This window comes from Mustela putorius, unplaced genomic scaffold (assembly GCF_011764305.1).
Source record: "Mustela putorius furo isolate JIRA1106 unplaced genomic scaffold, ASM1176430v1.1 tig00003853_pilon_pilon_pilon, whole genome shotgun sequence".
Lineage (NCBI taxonomy): Eukaryota > Metazoa > Chordata > Mammalia > Carnivora > Mustelidae > Mustela > Mustela putorius.
The window spans coordinates 76,957,578-76,973,244 of record NW_025422005.1 but is presented as its reverse complement, the minus strand read 5'-3'; the positions used below and the strand labels follow the sequence as shown (position 1 = coordinate 76,973,244).

The window sequence follows — 15,667 nt, the reverse complement described above, 5'->3', positions numbered from 1 at the left end:
AATGATCAGAGCTTCGCTTTCCTATCATACATAACTCCCAGGGAAGCTTTCTCATTCCCCAAGTTCTATGTAGGCAGTGGCTCCTGATGTTTTCAGTTTTTATTTAAAATCCATGTTCTAGGGACACCTGGGTGCCTCAATCAGTTAAGCACCCAACTCTTGATTTTTGGCTCTGGTCATGATCTCAGGGTCATGAGATCGAGGTCTGTGCTGGGCATGGAGCCTGCTTAAAATTCTCTTTCTCCCCCTCCATATGCTTCCCTCCATCTTTCTCTAAAAAAAAAAAAAAAGAAAGAAAGAAAGAAAGAAAATCTACGTTCTAAACTAGCCACCCTCAGTTAGAGAAAGCTAACTTATCATGTCTAGAATACAGTCGTCAAAGAAAAAAAATGGCAACAGACTCAAGTACCCATCAAAGCTTTATTTCATAGAAGTGTGTTCACCTAAGCATGCCTATATACAGGGGAGCTTGCCAACAAACAGATGCCCTAAGGAGGAAGGGAAGGGGGCTTTCTACCAAAAAAGACAAAGTATTGGTTGCCAGCCTACTGGCCCCAGTTTTTGTTTTCAGATCTTGAGGACACAGCTTACATCAGTTCAGCTCTTACGCTTCCTGTTGAGTATACTGTGACTTCTAGTCTGTGAATCACAAATAAGAACAAGGAGTTCTCCAAAATTGTCTCCAAAATTTCTCCAAAATTGTCAGCATCATTGAAATTGTGGATATTATTTGCAAAATTCCTTCTCAGCACACAAAAGAGAAGCACCCTAGAACTGCTCAGGAATGAGGACTGAAAGCTTGCAATCTGAAATGGAAAATTCTCATCATCTGACCAAATCAAGGGCTCTCTTTCAACCATCCAACAAATCAAAAAAGTTTTCTTGAGAAACAAAATCAGTAGTCCATCTGCCGGGAAGCCTTTGTGGATTGTGCCTATCACTACCTTTGTGGATTGTCCAACTCTGCTCTGGACTTCAGCCTTGCAGACTCAGAACTTTAACAACCACCAAGAACAAGTCCATTTTGGGGAGGTAGAGACTGATTAGCCAAGTAGGGAGAGTGAAGAATAAAGGCACTTTGCCGGGGCACTAATCAGCAATGCAAAGTGACATCACCAGCACCCAAATGTTCAAAAGCCTCCATGATTAATATGTTTTTTTCCTGAAGGTAAACTCTTAAGTCATGATTGGAATTGCTTGGGAGGAGGAGGAGGACCATGGAATCATAGCAAAAGGGCTAAATGCTTTGAATACTAAATCAAATGAATATAAACTGATGCTTCCCTCTAGCCAATGGATCTAGGACTAATTAGGGCTTGAAGACTAGAACTCACCAGGCCTTAACCCTCTGTGTTCATCTTCACATCATACATGCCTTTGTAAAGGGGACACAGTCACTCAGTTTACTAAGTTAGACCCCCTTTAACCTGGGTGAATCTTTCCCAAACAGCAGTTGGCTTGTATCAGAAGGTAATTGAGAGAACAGCCTTACAAGAGCCTTTTTGAGAATTTAAATATAAGGCTGCTTCCTCTTTACTGAGGAATGGTGTTTCAGGGGGGAAACAAACACCTTATCTCATGTTTGAACATATCTGATATGTATAATAAAGTTAAGAATCAGTAATTAAGAATGTTCCAGAACCATGACCTCTCTAGGGTAAGATTCCTTTCTATGGCTCCCTACTACCTCTGAAAATATTGGTTTTGGAAGAAATGAGTGTAATATTGGCTGTCTGGAGGAAGTGAGAGAAAGGGCGTCCTAAAATAGTTAAATTAGGTAAAAAGGGGAAAATAGAAAGCACTGAAGACAAATGTACTTCATCACTTTAGGATCCATTCCCAATCCCTCTGCACTGGCATTCAAGGCACTTTGCTTCTGCCATCAGCATAAGCCCTTGATTCTCTCCTTTTTCTAGGCTTGTAGGGTTGACGGGCTGCTCTTCTAATGGAAGTAGTGTTCCTTTGTGTATGTTACACTTTGCCTGCGTTGCTAGTGGGGGCCCTCCTTCAACTGACTTCACTTCTCCCTGATGTTGATCTTTTTGTTTGGCTCTCAAAGAGCAGCCTTATTTCCTGGTTCTTGGGGAAGGAAGGTGAGGTTGCAGGGAGTACCATCTTGAAGCCCCAAGAATACAAATAAAAGCTCCATCATCATAGCATACTTCACACAACTGATATGAACAGGGTTTAGATTTTGTCAGGGACCAGAACACACGTGTGAAAACACACACACTGTAGTCTCTGCCTTGAGATCCTCTAATGGGAAAATCCTTTTGAATGAAGCTGTGATTACCTAAAGTAACAAAGAGGGATGTCTGCATTTTCTCTAAGCTTAATGGAATTTATTATTGTAACTTTGTCTAGCATGAGTTTGGACAACAGATGTTCAGTAACAAATATTTGTAGAGAATGATCAGAAAACTTCAGATTTAACCATATATCTCCGATCAGAAGGAGAAAAATGCTTTTAAGGCTTAAGACTGACCTACAATTCAGGACATGCCACATATTCTGGGCTTATTTATGGGTCCCCAGAATAACAGGGTTGATTTGTCTCTCTTACTAGTTCTCTTTACAGGATTCTTGTTGCATATGTCATTACATTTCTTGTATTATTAGATCCATTTCTTGACAAGCAAAGAGGTTGTCCCCCATGTTCTCCCTGTTCTAATGCATAGGGCTGTCCTCAGGGTAGGAGACTGGCAATTTAGAACACCTGTGTCAAAGGGTCTGTGGTTTAATGACTATGGTGACATAAGAAAAAAAGTCTGGTGGATGGGATAGAAAATCCCAGAAAGAGTGGAAAATGGCTATTTAGTTTTAAAATGGTCCCCAGTGGAAATGGCTCCCCTACTGTGTGTGACAGAGACTGTTGGTGTTCACGCAGACCCCAGGTGTGTATTCACCACTCTGGGTCTTGTCCCTTTAATGCTCAGCAAGATCTTCCACAGTCCCTCACCTGGCCATCTCTGTGACTGGAGCAAAGGACTCTGGTATGTCAGAGCCGCACACAATGTCATCAGCTGGAACCCTGAACCCATGACTTCAAGTCACCCAACCAGTGACATTCACATTGGACTTGGTGTGAATGAAGAATCATTTGCATTATTTCAATGTTAAGCCATTAAGATTTTACAGTTGTCTGTTACCACACTTCACCTAGTCCAGCCCTATCAGAAGCACGCAAACCCAGGGAGAAACACGTTACCAGTTCTCCATGGATTTCATCCTTAGGTACTCTATCCTCTTTGATCTGGTATCTGAATGCAGGACACACCAACCACCCAGGATGTTTTTTTCCCTGTGGGAATCCAGCCAGCTCCCTATTTCGTTGCATACTTGTAAATGACTTTTTTTCACTTTATTCATCCATTCCTTAGGTTCAACTTTTCTGTTACCTGTAAAACGAGGTACAAATTACAGAGATCACAATGAGATTCAAGAACAGAGTATGAAATTCTTAATTGTGAAACAGAGCATAGACAATCAACAATTTCCCATTATTTTTTACTACAGTTGTGTTTCTATCCCCCTCCCCACATCATAAAAACACGACAAAATGAGTACTCTTCAAATGGTACACTGCTCTTTTAGAGTACTCAGATGTTAAACTCTAAATGATTTTCTTATTAAATAAATATTCCAGTTAGAAAGGCCCATCAGATCCAATATTGTGCTCAGACTTAGCCAGGGCCTATTCTGCTTTAAGGCTGAGTCTCAGTCCACGCCAGTGCCCTTGAGAAGTGATGAGATCAAAGCTGAATCCCAAGTGTAAGCCAGTGCCTAGTACATACTGAAATCTCCACAAACATTGATTGAACAGCGAGATCCTGAGGTACAAAGAGGAAACAGTGTCAAGGGTTAGAGGCTAGAACAGGAAGGAGCAGTCTGAGAACGGAGGGCTGACTGAGTCATGGCTCCCGGTCTTGGCAGAAAGACCTGCAAGATACACTGAGCTGCCTAGAAGTGCATTTTTTCTTTAATCCCAAGTTGAGGTTCACAGTAAAATTAGAAAGTACGGACAGTTCCAATGTAGCTCCTGCCCTCGCACACGCTATCCTCCCCCATTACCAACATCCCCACCAGGGTGGTACACTCATTATAATTGATGAACCTACATTACACGTCATTGTCACTCAAAACCCATAGCTTGTATGATTGTTCACCCTTGGTGGTGGTGTACATTCTGTAGCTTTGGGCAAATGTATATATCCACCATTATAGTATCAAACAGAATAGTTTCACTGTCCTGAAAACCAGAGGTACATTTTTGCAATGGACACAAATAAACAGCTTTGTCCACAGCTTTCTCTTCTGAGACATTTTCCCAGCATGCAGCCAAAAGACTCCAAGAATTCTTCAGATATCCATTTGGGAAAAGAAAGGCCACCTAGGTTCCTGACAGATGTGAATAGAGCTATGGCTCCATTCCCAGCATTCTCTGGAGTTTAGCTTGAGAAAATAATAAGAATCCTATAGGATCAATGATTTCACTCATTTGGACTACAGTAAATCTCTCCTATATTACTGCTCAGCCTCTGAGAATATTATATTGGGTCTCATTTTATTAAAGAATATTGTGCATACCCAGAAGTCGCTATTTAATTTTTAGCTGCAAGATACAATTTTGAAAAACCATTATATAGAAAGTGCAATAATCAAACAATGTAATCATGAATGCTAAACCTCCTTGGAATATTATTTTAAATGCTTGCCAGCTGGAAGCAAAAGTTGACAAGGAAGTGTGTGGCTTGGTTGACTTCCTAATTTGTCAAAGCATCTATGCTTTCCAGCAGGATATATTTGTTAAAATACTTTTTTTTTCCCTCTGCATGATTGTTTTGAAACTATCAGAAATGCAAAATCCTTAAATAAGGGAGACAGATTTGCATTTTGTATTCATTCTGGCTTAAGATTTAGGATGAAATCACTTTAAGAGACACAATTGAACCTTTTCTCAGAGGAGCCAGACGTCCCACATACATCACCAATTGCCTCTGAGCTTTCTGTTTGCTCTGTGAGATCAGACTCATAAATTTTGTGACATATGGAAAATATCAGAAAGCCACAGCATGCATTTTAAAAGGGCCAGAAAACAGGACTCAGGCTATCATGAGACATTGCTGGTAACTCACCATTCTTCCTATCGCCCATCCGTGACTCTCTGCAGAAAAGACAGAGTGGGTATTTGGCCATGGACTAGGAAGCTTGGGGGTAGTCCAGTGGTTTGGGGGGAATGTGCCACCCTCCCTGCCCAAAGGGGATCCCGCAGGACCGTGAGTCAGTGCAGTGCCTGGAAAGGAAGAGCTATGGTTCTGAACTCCCACGAGTGACTCCTCCTGCCCATGATATCCTCTGTCTCTGTGAATTCCCCTGTCTGCTCCCACATGCCTCCCACCTACCCCTCTCTTCCTGCCTGTTTCTTTGTCTCCTAACTGACATGTCAGTCTTTACTACTGGCATTGAATTTACAGAGGCCAAGGCCTAGGCCTTATTTTCCTTATATGCCCTGAACTTAGAGGTCCTCAAACCAATGAATGTGTCCACCCGCTTGGGGAGCCCAGGGATAGAGCAGGGATTGACCTTAACTCCTGCCTTCTCTTATTCACACTAGTTTGATGGCCTTAGGCAAGATACTGAAACTTTCTACACCTCAGTTGCCTTGTCTATAAAATGGGAATGATGATGACGCCTAGGACGTTGTGACTATTGAAGGATACGTACACATTTACTTAAAATGTTATCTTGCTAACATAATAATGTTATCTAACATAATATTATCTTGCTAACATAATAAATCTTAGCTGCTAACAAAATGAGCTCTCACAAATGTGAGCTGTCCTTATCACTCAGGATAATGTCATTTCAAATGGCCCAACTCCCTTGACCTTCTTGCAATAAGCCAGGGTTCTCCTCCAAGTAAGCAAGTGAGCATGGTTGAATTCACTTGGAAGGCTGATTTGCTGGGACTCCCAGAGATTCTGCTAAGCAGAGATGGGAATGTTTTTTTTTTTTTTTTTTTTTTTTTTTTTTTTTTTCTGGAGTGGGCCTACCTTGGCTGTTTGAATGACAGAAAAGGAGGACTTAGTCAACATCTGCCTGATGAAAAGACCAAAAGCACAACCTTTGCACCAGGAGTCCTTGGATGACCCTGAAAAGGGTGACAGAGTCTGGACCTGGCCAACACTTCAGGGGCTCTAACATCCCTAAAAGTCCACAGGCCCAACAAGAACTCTGAAGGGGAGTGGGGAATGATGACCGTGAAAGCAACAAGTTTCACCCTGTGAGAAGCATGGTGAGAAGGCTTGGCCACCAGCAGAGGTTAGTTAGCGACCTCAGAGGTGGAAACTGTTAAACCTCAAATGCATCTACGCAAAAGAAAAAGGCCACATTTGGAGGAAAGGGAAGGTAGTGGGCAGGGAGTGGATAGAGGTAGAAAGCTGTCCTACATACGGACCTGCCTGGACCTCTAGACAGGCTACTGTGAACTGGAGAGACAACGTCTCTGGGTGTTATCCGGGGGCATTAGGAGCTGGAGAACAAGAACAAGCCTCCCTGGAGTTGTTCTCTCTGGAGACTCCTCCCAAAACAGAGAGGCCCTCATCCATGAGGAAAGAGATTCTGTGAAGTTGGCCCTGGGTCCACAGATGGGCGACTCAGGAGCAGGTCCCAGCTCAGTCTGCCTGTTCGGGGCCTTTGGATGGTCCCCTAGCCTGCTGAGAGCCACCCCCTCCTCCTGGGGAATAGAGTCATTATACCTCCTCCACAGAGCCGCTGTCAGTCTCTAGTGAAATAAAGCTTGTGATGTTCTGAGAGCTGCACCGTGATAGATTACCAGCAAGAATTTTCCCGGTAATAATCATATTTATGATGGTTTAAAGACTCCAGGATGGTAGAACAGAGCCAGGTTTGGTCTTGAGAGGCCAGCAGTCATGGCAGCAATGGAGACAAAGTCCCACCAGCTCCGAGCCCCCTTTCTAAACGGTCCTTTCTCCCTCCTCCCTCCACAGCCTGGCTACGACTGGAAGTGTAGGGCAGTGGGTGAGGGTATGGGGGGCCAGACTGCCTGAATTTGAATGCTATCTCTGTTACTGAGTAGCTTTATGACCTTAGGCAAGACACTTAATGTTTCCATACCTCAGTTTCCTTGTCTGAAAATGCAGATAACAGTGGTGCTTGCCTCAAAGGGTATTGTAAACACTCAATGGCTTATTCCATGTATTCTACTTAAAATTGAGAGCTAACAAAATTAGTGATGAAAGAATGTGAGTTGTCCTTACCAGTCATAGTAATAGCATTCCAAATAGCCCAACTCTGTTGACCTCCCTCACTCAAAACACTGGGACCTCTCTAGTCTGGCAGGCCAGCCAGGAAGCTGGGAAGAACAAACATTGGAAAGTTCTGCAGACATGAAAATATCTTTCCAAGAGAGAGAAGAGAGGGTGATTGTAGACCATAGGTAGCTTGTACAATCCACTCAGAACCCAAACTGGGGCTTTCCACTAATGATCCAAGCTGACCTCCCACAGGGGGAAGCTGGATCCTCCACCATCCTAGATCAGGGGACCAGATCTATTCTGTTCCTCCCATGCTCCTCCAGGAAGAATCATATACCTTAAGACTAGAAGGAACCTTGGAAAATCACTCACACCAATAGGATGGTGGGGGTTTCTGGGGAGAAAGATGGTTGACTAAGAAAGTTCGGTTTTTCCAGGGGAAAGCCACTATCCGGCTCCCAGGACCAAAGGCAGAGCAGAAAGTGGGCCTCCCATGCATCTGAAGGGAGGGTTGATATCAATCCCCGCAGTTCCATAAACGCTTGGTGAACACCTACCACAGCCCTCTGCCATCCAGAATCTCACAGAGCAGTAGAGGGAAGCACATGGCAAACAGATCATTGTAGCACCATGTAGTAAGAGCCACATTGTGGGTATCCATGGGGGGCCATGGGAGCTGAGGGCAAGATCACCACACTAGCCTCGGGCGCATCTGCCCAAGATGCTTTGGAGGAGGTGATGATACTTAACCTAACTTTGGAAGAAGTAAGAGGAGTAAATTGAGGGAGATGGAAAGATCCCGCCCGAGTGAAGAGAATGAATAAGGTGCCAGAGACAGTGGAGGCAGATGAGGTTGGAGAGACTGGAGACCCGGGAGTACAGGGCTGTGTGCACCATGTGGAGCTTGAAGAATGGGAACCATCTGCAAAGTTTCAGCAGAGGAGCTGTGCAATCAGATGTGTTCTCTGGAGAAGCCATTCAGGGCCTGGATGGGTGGAAAGTGAATCGGGGTGGGCAGGCCTGGAGGACATTGTCCAGTTAGCTACCTGTAGGCTTAGTCCTATGCCTTTCCCTGGTTACTTGGTGAGACCGAGGGCACCAGAGTCACCTGACATTCCGCATGTGGCCAGCAAACATCCACTGACACCACTGCCTGGTCCCTGCCACCACGTTAACCATTCTTAACCATCCAGGTATCTCCCTCACCCAAGACAGCCCATGTATAAAGCTTAGGTGAAAGTAATGACTCAATGCTACCCCCTGGTCAGTGTTTGCTTGGAGAATGAGCAAGTGATTCAGCTCAGACCATTGAGACCCCAGGCAGCAATTTCAAGGGGGATTACCGTTCACAGAAGGTGAACTGTGAGCCATGAGGTCCAGAAACAGCTATGACCATTTTCTAACTTGAGGGATGGCAGCCCCAGAACAAAGCTGGCCAAGAACAGCAGAAAATACCAGAGAAACAGACCCAAGACCCTAATGATAGGGTGAAACCAGATCAAACCAGACCTAAGCTCATATACTTCTCCTCAGGACAAACCTCTGGACTTCTCAGTTACATGAGCCAGTAAATTCTTTTTGTTTCATAAACTTTTCTCCCCACCTCAATCTCAAAAACTCAGAGCCCAGTGTCAACAATCTAGGGCACCGCGGCCCACACTGAGCAGCTTTGTAAAGAAAAATCACTAGGAATTTTTCCTGACATCATTTTAGAAAACTTAAAGTTTGTTTCAGATTAAAACCATTTTGCCGAGCTCTCTGCTACATGGGACTTGCGGTTCAGATCCACTTCCTTTCTGGGTCCCTACGGAAAGCAGTGGTGCACTGCCACCTGCTGGTCACAGAACAGAACCTTCCCCAGAAAGCCTGAGAAGCTTTCATGCTGGAAAAAAGGTCTTAAAAGATCCGTGTGAGAAATATAAAGGGAAATTCATTCTCTCCTAGTGTATGTTTATGAACTGTTTGAGTTTTTAGTAGTATGTGTTTTTTATAATCAGAAAAAAATCAAGATATTTAAATTGGGAAATACAGTATTGCTTATCTTTGATGTTTGTTCATCATACCTAGCTGTTTCATTGATACCTGCCATTTCCTTGGAAAGGAGCAACTACAACAACCACATCACAACAAAAATCCTTCTCATTCTCCTTGCACATCCGGAAACACGCACGCATGTGAGCACACAGGGACACGCACTCTGCCCCTATTACTTCTGCCTGAAGCACCAGCCACTTTTCTTCCACTTCCAGCCAGCCCATTGCTAGCCTGTTGGATCTTCTAGGCAAAAGGCCAACCCCAGTCCAATATCTCTCTATTCAGGAAATACGTATAAGCTTTCCAAGTATTCTCCTTAGCGTGGTACTTGAGGTTGATGCAAGGAGCAGTCACAGACCCCTTTTCACCAAACCTGGGAGAGAAAGAATTTGACAGCAGCAACTCACTCTAAGTACTCTTTTTGCAAATTCTCTTTGTTTTGTCCTAGTGGTTAAGGAATTTAAGAACTGTTTGCCCCATTCGTGATACCACTTAGAGATTTCTGCACAGTGGCTCCTTTGGAATTTATCATCTATTGTATTCATGCCTCAGTCAAAAACTTAGATAATAAGAATCCCATCATCAAATCCTGTTACAAAACCTTGTCCTCTGTTTGAGTCGGACCTGACCTGGACCAGGACACCAGCAGTAATGGCAGGCTTCCAGCAGGTGGCACCCCAATCAGGGCTCCACCTAGGGCTGCTCTTGGTGCCCATGCCCTCCACCATTATCTTCCCTGCAAACTCTCCCTCCCCTACAGTCCCCTCAGCCTGCCATCTTTTCCTATTTTGCCCCAGCCCCAACCCCTCCACCACTGGCTGGCGCTGATTTGACTGGGCATTTCTTCATGGACTTCCACAACCATGTTCTGCTCTACATTAGAACACTTTATATGACCATACCCTCTTATACCAAGCTTGAATTTTCCGGGTCCCTTAGAACATGGCACCGTGGACTATGCTTAGCCTCATAGGAGTTTACCCTGTAGCCAAGCTAGTTTTCCAGCTGCTCCAGAAGCCTCTTCTTCTCTTGAACCGGTGTTGAGGCTACCCACTCCCCCACGTATCCCCAACACATGTGTATCTATAGCCTCAAGCCTGTAGTGTCCCATATGATCTGGCCTCACTCCAGTCACATCTCTTACTTCTTTCCCCAGCATTCCCCATCACCTGCACTGACATTCCTCCTTTCCTTAGACACGTGTTCAAATGTGGGAAACCAAGCTCACACCTGCCTCGGGACCTTTGCACTACTATTCCCTCTGCTTTCTGTACTCCCACTCATACCCACCCTTATCTTCCCATTCAGGTGTCAGTTCAGAGAAGCCTTCTTTGATTATTCTACCTAGGCTATCAAATGCCATCACACCTTATGCTCTTCCCCCTCTTCTCTTTATATACTTGTCACCCTCTGGAATTGTCTTATATACTTTTTATTTACTTGTGTATTATCTAATCAGATAACAAACACTACCTAGAATATAAGCTCCCCGAGGATGAGTACTTTGCCTCATCCTGTTCACTGCTGTATCCCCAACATCTAAAACAAGAACACTGCATTAGTGGGGACTCAATGTTTCTTAGTGAACTGTGTCCTAGGGCCATCCCGCTGGAGTGTCACATCTCCCAAACTTACAGTTGAGTTAACCCGCATGAGACAGGACCACAATCTCTGCATCCACTTATGTTTCTTAGTCTCCACCCCCTGCTTGGTGGAACCTCCAGTGGCCCTTAGAAGCCAACTTGCCCACGATTTTAAGTCTTTAACACTAGCCCACTTGGCTGCAGGGGTGCCTGATTTCTCCCCCAGTCCAGGTCCAGGTGGGGCATCTGCTGCTGAGGTCGCTGAGGTCCACAACCCCATGAAGTGCTCCCGAGTGCTGCCACAGCTGCCAGGCCCCTCAGATGTCCACCCATGTTGCGTGATATTGTCCTTCATTGTATCACAGCTCTGGGCATTGAGGGCTCAGGGACATGGACTGGCCCCTCTCCCTGGCCCTTAACCTTCTCCATGTGGCCAGAATGCCCTTCTATTTTGTCCATCTCTTATCCTTTAGGAATCAGCACTAATCATGGCCGTGATCTGAATGTTTGTGTCCCCCACACTCAAATTCATATGTTGAAATCCTAAGCCTCAAGGTGCTGGTATTAGCAGGTGGGGTCCTTGGGAGGTGGTTCAGGGGGTAGCCCTCTCAAATGGGATTAATCCTTTTGTAAAAGATTAGTGCTCTATAGTATCTAGCACCCTCCAAATTCTATCCCATGGGGCCATCCAATCCCTTCCACCACGCCAGGACACACAAGAAGTCTGGGACCGAAAAAAAGGGCAAAAACCCAAAGGCTCTGGCCAGGGTGGGCCTGCGCTCCTGTGTGGCAGCTCCCAGGTTTTGCTGAGTAGCAGCTGCCCCTGTGGGCAGGGCCTGTGTTTTCCAGATAATGCTCTCCCTGGGTTCCTCCCCTTAGTCATCTGGGTTTGAGAGCCCTGCCTGAAGAGTCAGAGAGACTGGGCCTGAGACCCACCTCTTCTACTTTCTAGTTCAGTCGACAAGTGGAGACTTACCTCCTCATTGGCAGGATGGGAAAGACAGCAGCATCTCCCCCAGGCTTCTGTGAAGGGCACTCTTAGACCAAGGATGTGATGGTGTGTCCCACAACGTTGAGGCCATTACGCAGACGTTAGCTTAACATCTCGGAGTCCTGCACCCGTCTTTTGTATTGGTACTGGGGAGGTCTGGATATGCCTGCCGTGTGGTGTCCCCAGGTTTTTGTAGACTGCACACTCACCTGGGAAGACACCAGCACCTGTAAAAGGTAGGGCGCTCTCTGATCAGCACCCACCAGTCACCTGAGGCCTTTCACAAAGTCCCTACCTGGGTGTGACACAGTGAAGAGCAAGTCTGAAGGGGACAGGCCTGCTGGCCTTCATCTGCCATCTGAGAGCCCTTCAGCACACCACACAGCGGCCCCACAGGTGGGTGACTCTGTCTGCCACACCAGAGCAGAAATTCACTGTGGATTTGCCACATCTGGAGCCAGCAGGAAGGACGGGGGTTTGGTATCAGAGTACCACTGATTTTCCTTCTTTTCCCTTTAGAGCTGGGGCTTGGTTTCTGTGGTGACTTTTCAAGCAGCGCAAGCTGGAGGAAACAAGGGCCCTTCCACTTTAAGTCCCTTTTACAAACTCCCTCTCATCATTCACCTCAAAACTCAGGTCAACTGTGTTTCATTAGAAGCATCTTGATAGTGAGGAAGAATTCAAGGCAGGCAATAAATATAAAGGTAAGTCAGGTGATTTGGTTTTGAAATAAAACAAGTTTATGTAGTAACTGGTTCCAGATTGCCTTACAGTCTTGCTTGGCAGGGAAAGATTTATTCCTGATAGTGAACCAGATGTCACACTTGCTCTTCTAAGACATTTGCTTTTCTCTGCAGCCGTTCCTGAGGGAAGAGATACAAAGAAAAGACTAGACCCTGGTTGAAGCACAGAGTCGTGTGTTTGCGTCCTGACACCAAGAGGATCTGATCATCTGAGAGCTTCCAGTCTAGGTCTTAACAGCTTTCAAAAAATCAAACACGTTAAAACAAAACAATACAAAACAAAAGCACAAAGAGGCAGTTGCACGTTTTGCAATCATTTGTGTGAAGACGTAACATGTCTGTGGTACAAGAACTACCTACAATAGATGTATAGCTTGGCTCTCCTGGAAGAAAACAAGGCTTCCAGAAATTGGCTACTGGTTCTGTAGAAAACAAGAAACCATTTCACAACATTTCATTCTAACAATGAACCCAGAAACTTCTGTGAGACTCGTTTTATTTTTTTTTTTTTGAGAGAGAGTGCGCACGCGCGTGGTGGGGGAGGGGTAGAGGGCGAGAGACTCTCAAGCAGGCTCCTTGTCCTGCTCTGCGGAACCTGACGCCCCAGCTGCCGTGTGCCGTGTCACAACCTCAACATCGTGACCTGAGCCGAAATCAAGTGTTGGAGGCTGGACTGACTGAGCCATCCGGGCGCGCGCCCTAGGAGGCTCACTTCCACCAGGAGCGGCAGCTTTCTCCACACCGGGGCGCTTAGCTACTCCTCGCTCCCTTCCTCGGCTCCAGGGCACATTTTCTGACTCAGCAAAGGTAAGTGCTCGGGCTCTTTGGCAGGTTGTACAAACCCATTGCAAACTGGTTTAAGTGAAACGGCGTAGCCGTCAGAACGTCAGCGGCACTAACCCACGGGCCTTCTCTCCAGACTCTTAGTCTTGGGGTCTCTAAACTCAAAATCCAGAGAGCCTACCCCAGCTTAGCTCCCAGGTCCATCTGCTCCAGTCAGCTCATGGGAGGGACTCCCAAGCTGGGGAGAATGGAATGGAGTGGGTCATGGGCTGGCCAGATACTCTGGGAGCAATCTCCTGCTTTACATGACGTGGCTTTCATTAGCGGCTCTGGTAGGGGTGGGGGAAGTTCTGTGGAGAGTGCCTCCCAGAGAGTAGTATTATATGCGGGGGGTTGGGAGAGGGCCTGGTGAATTGAGGGGCTGTGGTTTGGAAGAAATTGCATTTGTTTTCTATCGAAGAAATTGTATTCGTTTTCTATCAACACCATATCAAATCACCACAAATAACACAAACGTGCTATCTTACAGTTCTGTGGGTAAGTCTGACAACTGGTCTCACTGGACTAAGATCAAGGTGCCGGCAGGGCCAAATTCCTTTCTGGAGGCCTTGGGGAAGATTCTACTTCTTTGCCTTTTCTGGCTTCTGAGACCAGTAGCGTCTCTTGATTTATAATATATTCCACCATTGTTGACAAGCAAGCAGTGTTGCCTCTCTCTGATCTCTTTTCAGTTACCAGAACTCTTTCTGTCTTTCTAAAGATTTATTTAGTTAGTTTCGAGAGGAGAGTAAGCGAACATGGTGGGGAGGGGCAGAGGGAATAATGAGAGAATCTTTTTTTTTTTTTAGATTTTTATTTATTTGACAGAGAGACCCAGTGAGAGAGGGAACACAGCAGGGGGAGTGGGTGAGGGAGAAGCAGGATTCCCGTGGAGCAGGGAGCCCGATGCAGGGCTCGATCCCAGAACCCCGAGATCATGACCTGAGCCAAAGGCAGACACCCAACCTCTGAGCCACCCAGGCGCCCTAGTAATGAGAGAATCTTAAGCTGGCTCCACACTCTGCTCAGAGCCGGACACAGGGCTTGATCTAACGACCCTGGGATCATGGCCTAAGCTGAAATCAAGAGTCAGACACTTAACTGACTGAGCCAACCAAGCACCCTTATCAAAACTCTTTCTCCCTGACCACAGAAGGAAAAATCTCTTCACGTTTAAGGGCTCATGTGATTAGGTTGAGCCCACCTGGATGATTCTGGAGACCCTCCTCATCTCAAAGTCCTTAACTTTTTTTTTTTTTTTAAGATTTTATCTATTTATTTGACAGACAGAGATCACAAGTAGGCAGAGAGGCAGGCAGAGAGAGAGGAGGAAGCAGTCTCCCCACTGAGCAGAGAGTCTGATGTGGGGCTCGATCCCAGGACCCCGGGATTATGACCTGAGCCAAAGGCAGAGGCTTTAACCCCCTGAGCCACCCAGGGGCCCCTCAAAGTCCTTAACTTTAATCATATCCACAAAGTCTTTTGTTATGGGTTGAATTGTGTCCAAATTCATATTCTGAAACTGTAAACCCCAGAATGTGAACTTACTTGGAAATAGGATTATCACAAATGTAATAAGTTCAATTAGATCCTTAGGGTGGGCCTTACATGGGCCAACATGAATGTTGTCTGTATCAAAAGGGGAAATTTGGACACAGACACCCACAGAAGGAGAGAGACAGGGAAGAGACAGTCACCTGGAAGCCAAAGTGAAAGGCCTGGAACAGATCATCTCCCTCATAGCTTTTAGAAAAAACCAACCTGTTGAAACCTTGATTTTACACTTCTAGCTTTCAGAACTATGAAAGAATGAGTTTCTATTCAAGCCAATTCGTGGTATTTTGTTATGGTGATCTTAGCAAACACATGTATCTCTTTTTCCATGTAAGGTATCATATTCACTGGTTCTGGGGATTAGGACATGGACATCTTAGGGAAGGCCATTATTCCACTTACCACGGGTTTAAACAGTGGGTCCTAGCCAAATATTTACTTCACTTTGTCTTGGGACCATGCTTAGTAGTTCCTGTACCATGAATGAAATAATGAATTGGACCATAGGCTTACTGCTTACAAACACCAGATACGCATGAGAGCAGGTTCTAAAACAATAAGTCTTTGCATGGGAACATTGTCCAGCCTCAGGCACACTGGTTTTTGTAGACCACAATGCAAGGTGCTGGTATTTATTGCCATTTTTGAAGGGGAGATACTGTG

At 45.5% G+C, this 15,667-nt stretch overlaps 1 pseudogene; it reads right to left on the bottom strand.

Annotated features, from left to right (window-relative positions):
* The window catches only part of LOC101673473, a 39,604-nt pseudogene extending 28,377 nt beyond the window's left edge, over positions 1-11,227 (bottom strand).
* Between the last annotated feature and the right edge of the window lie 4,440 nt (positions 11,228-15,667).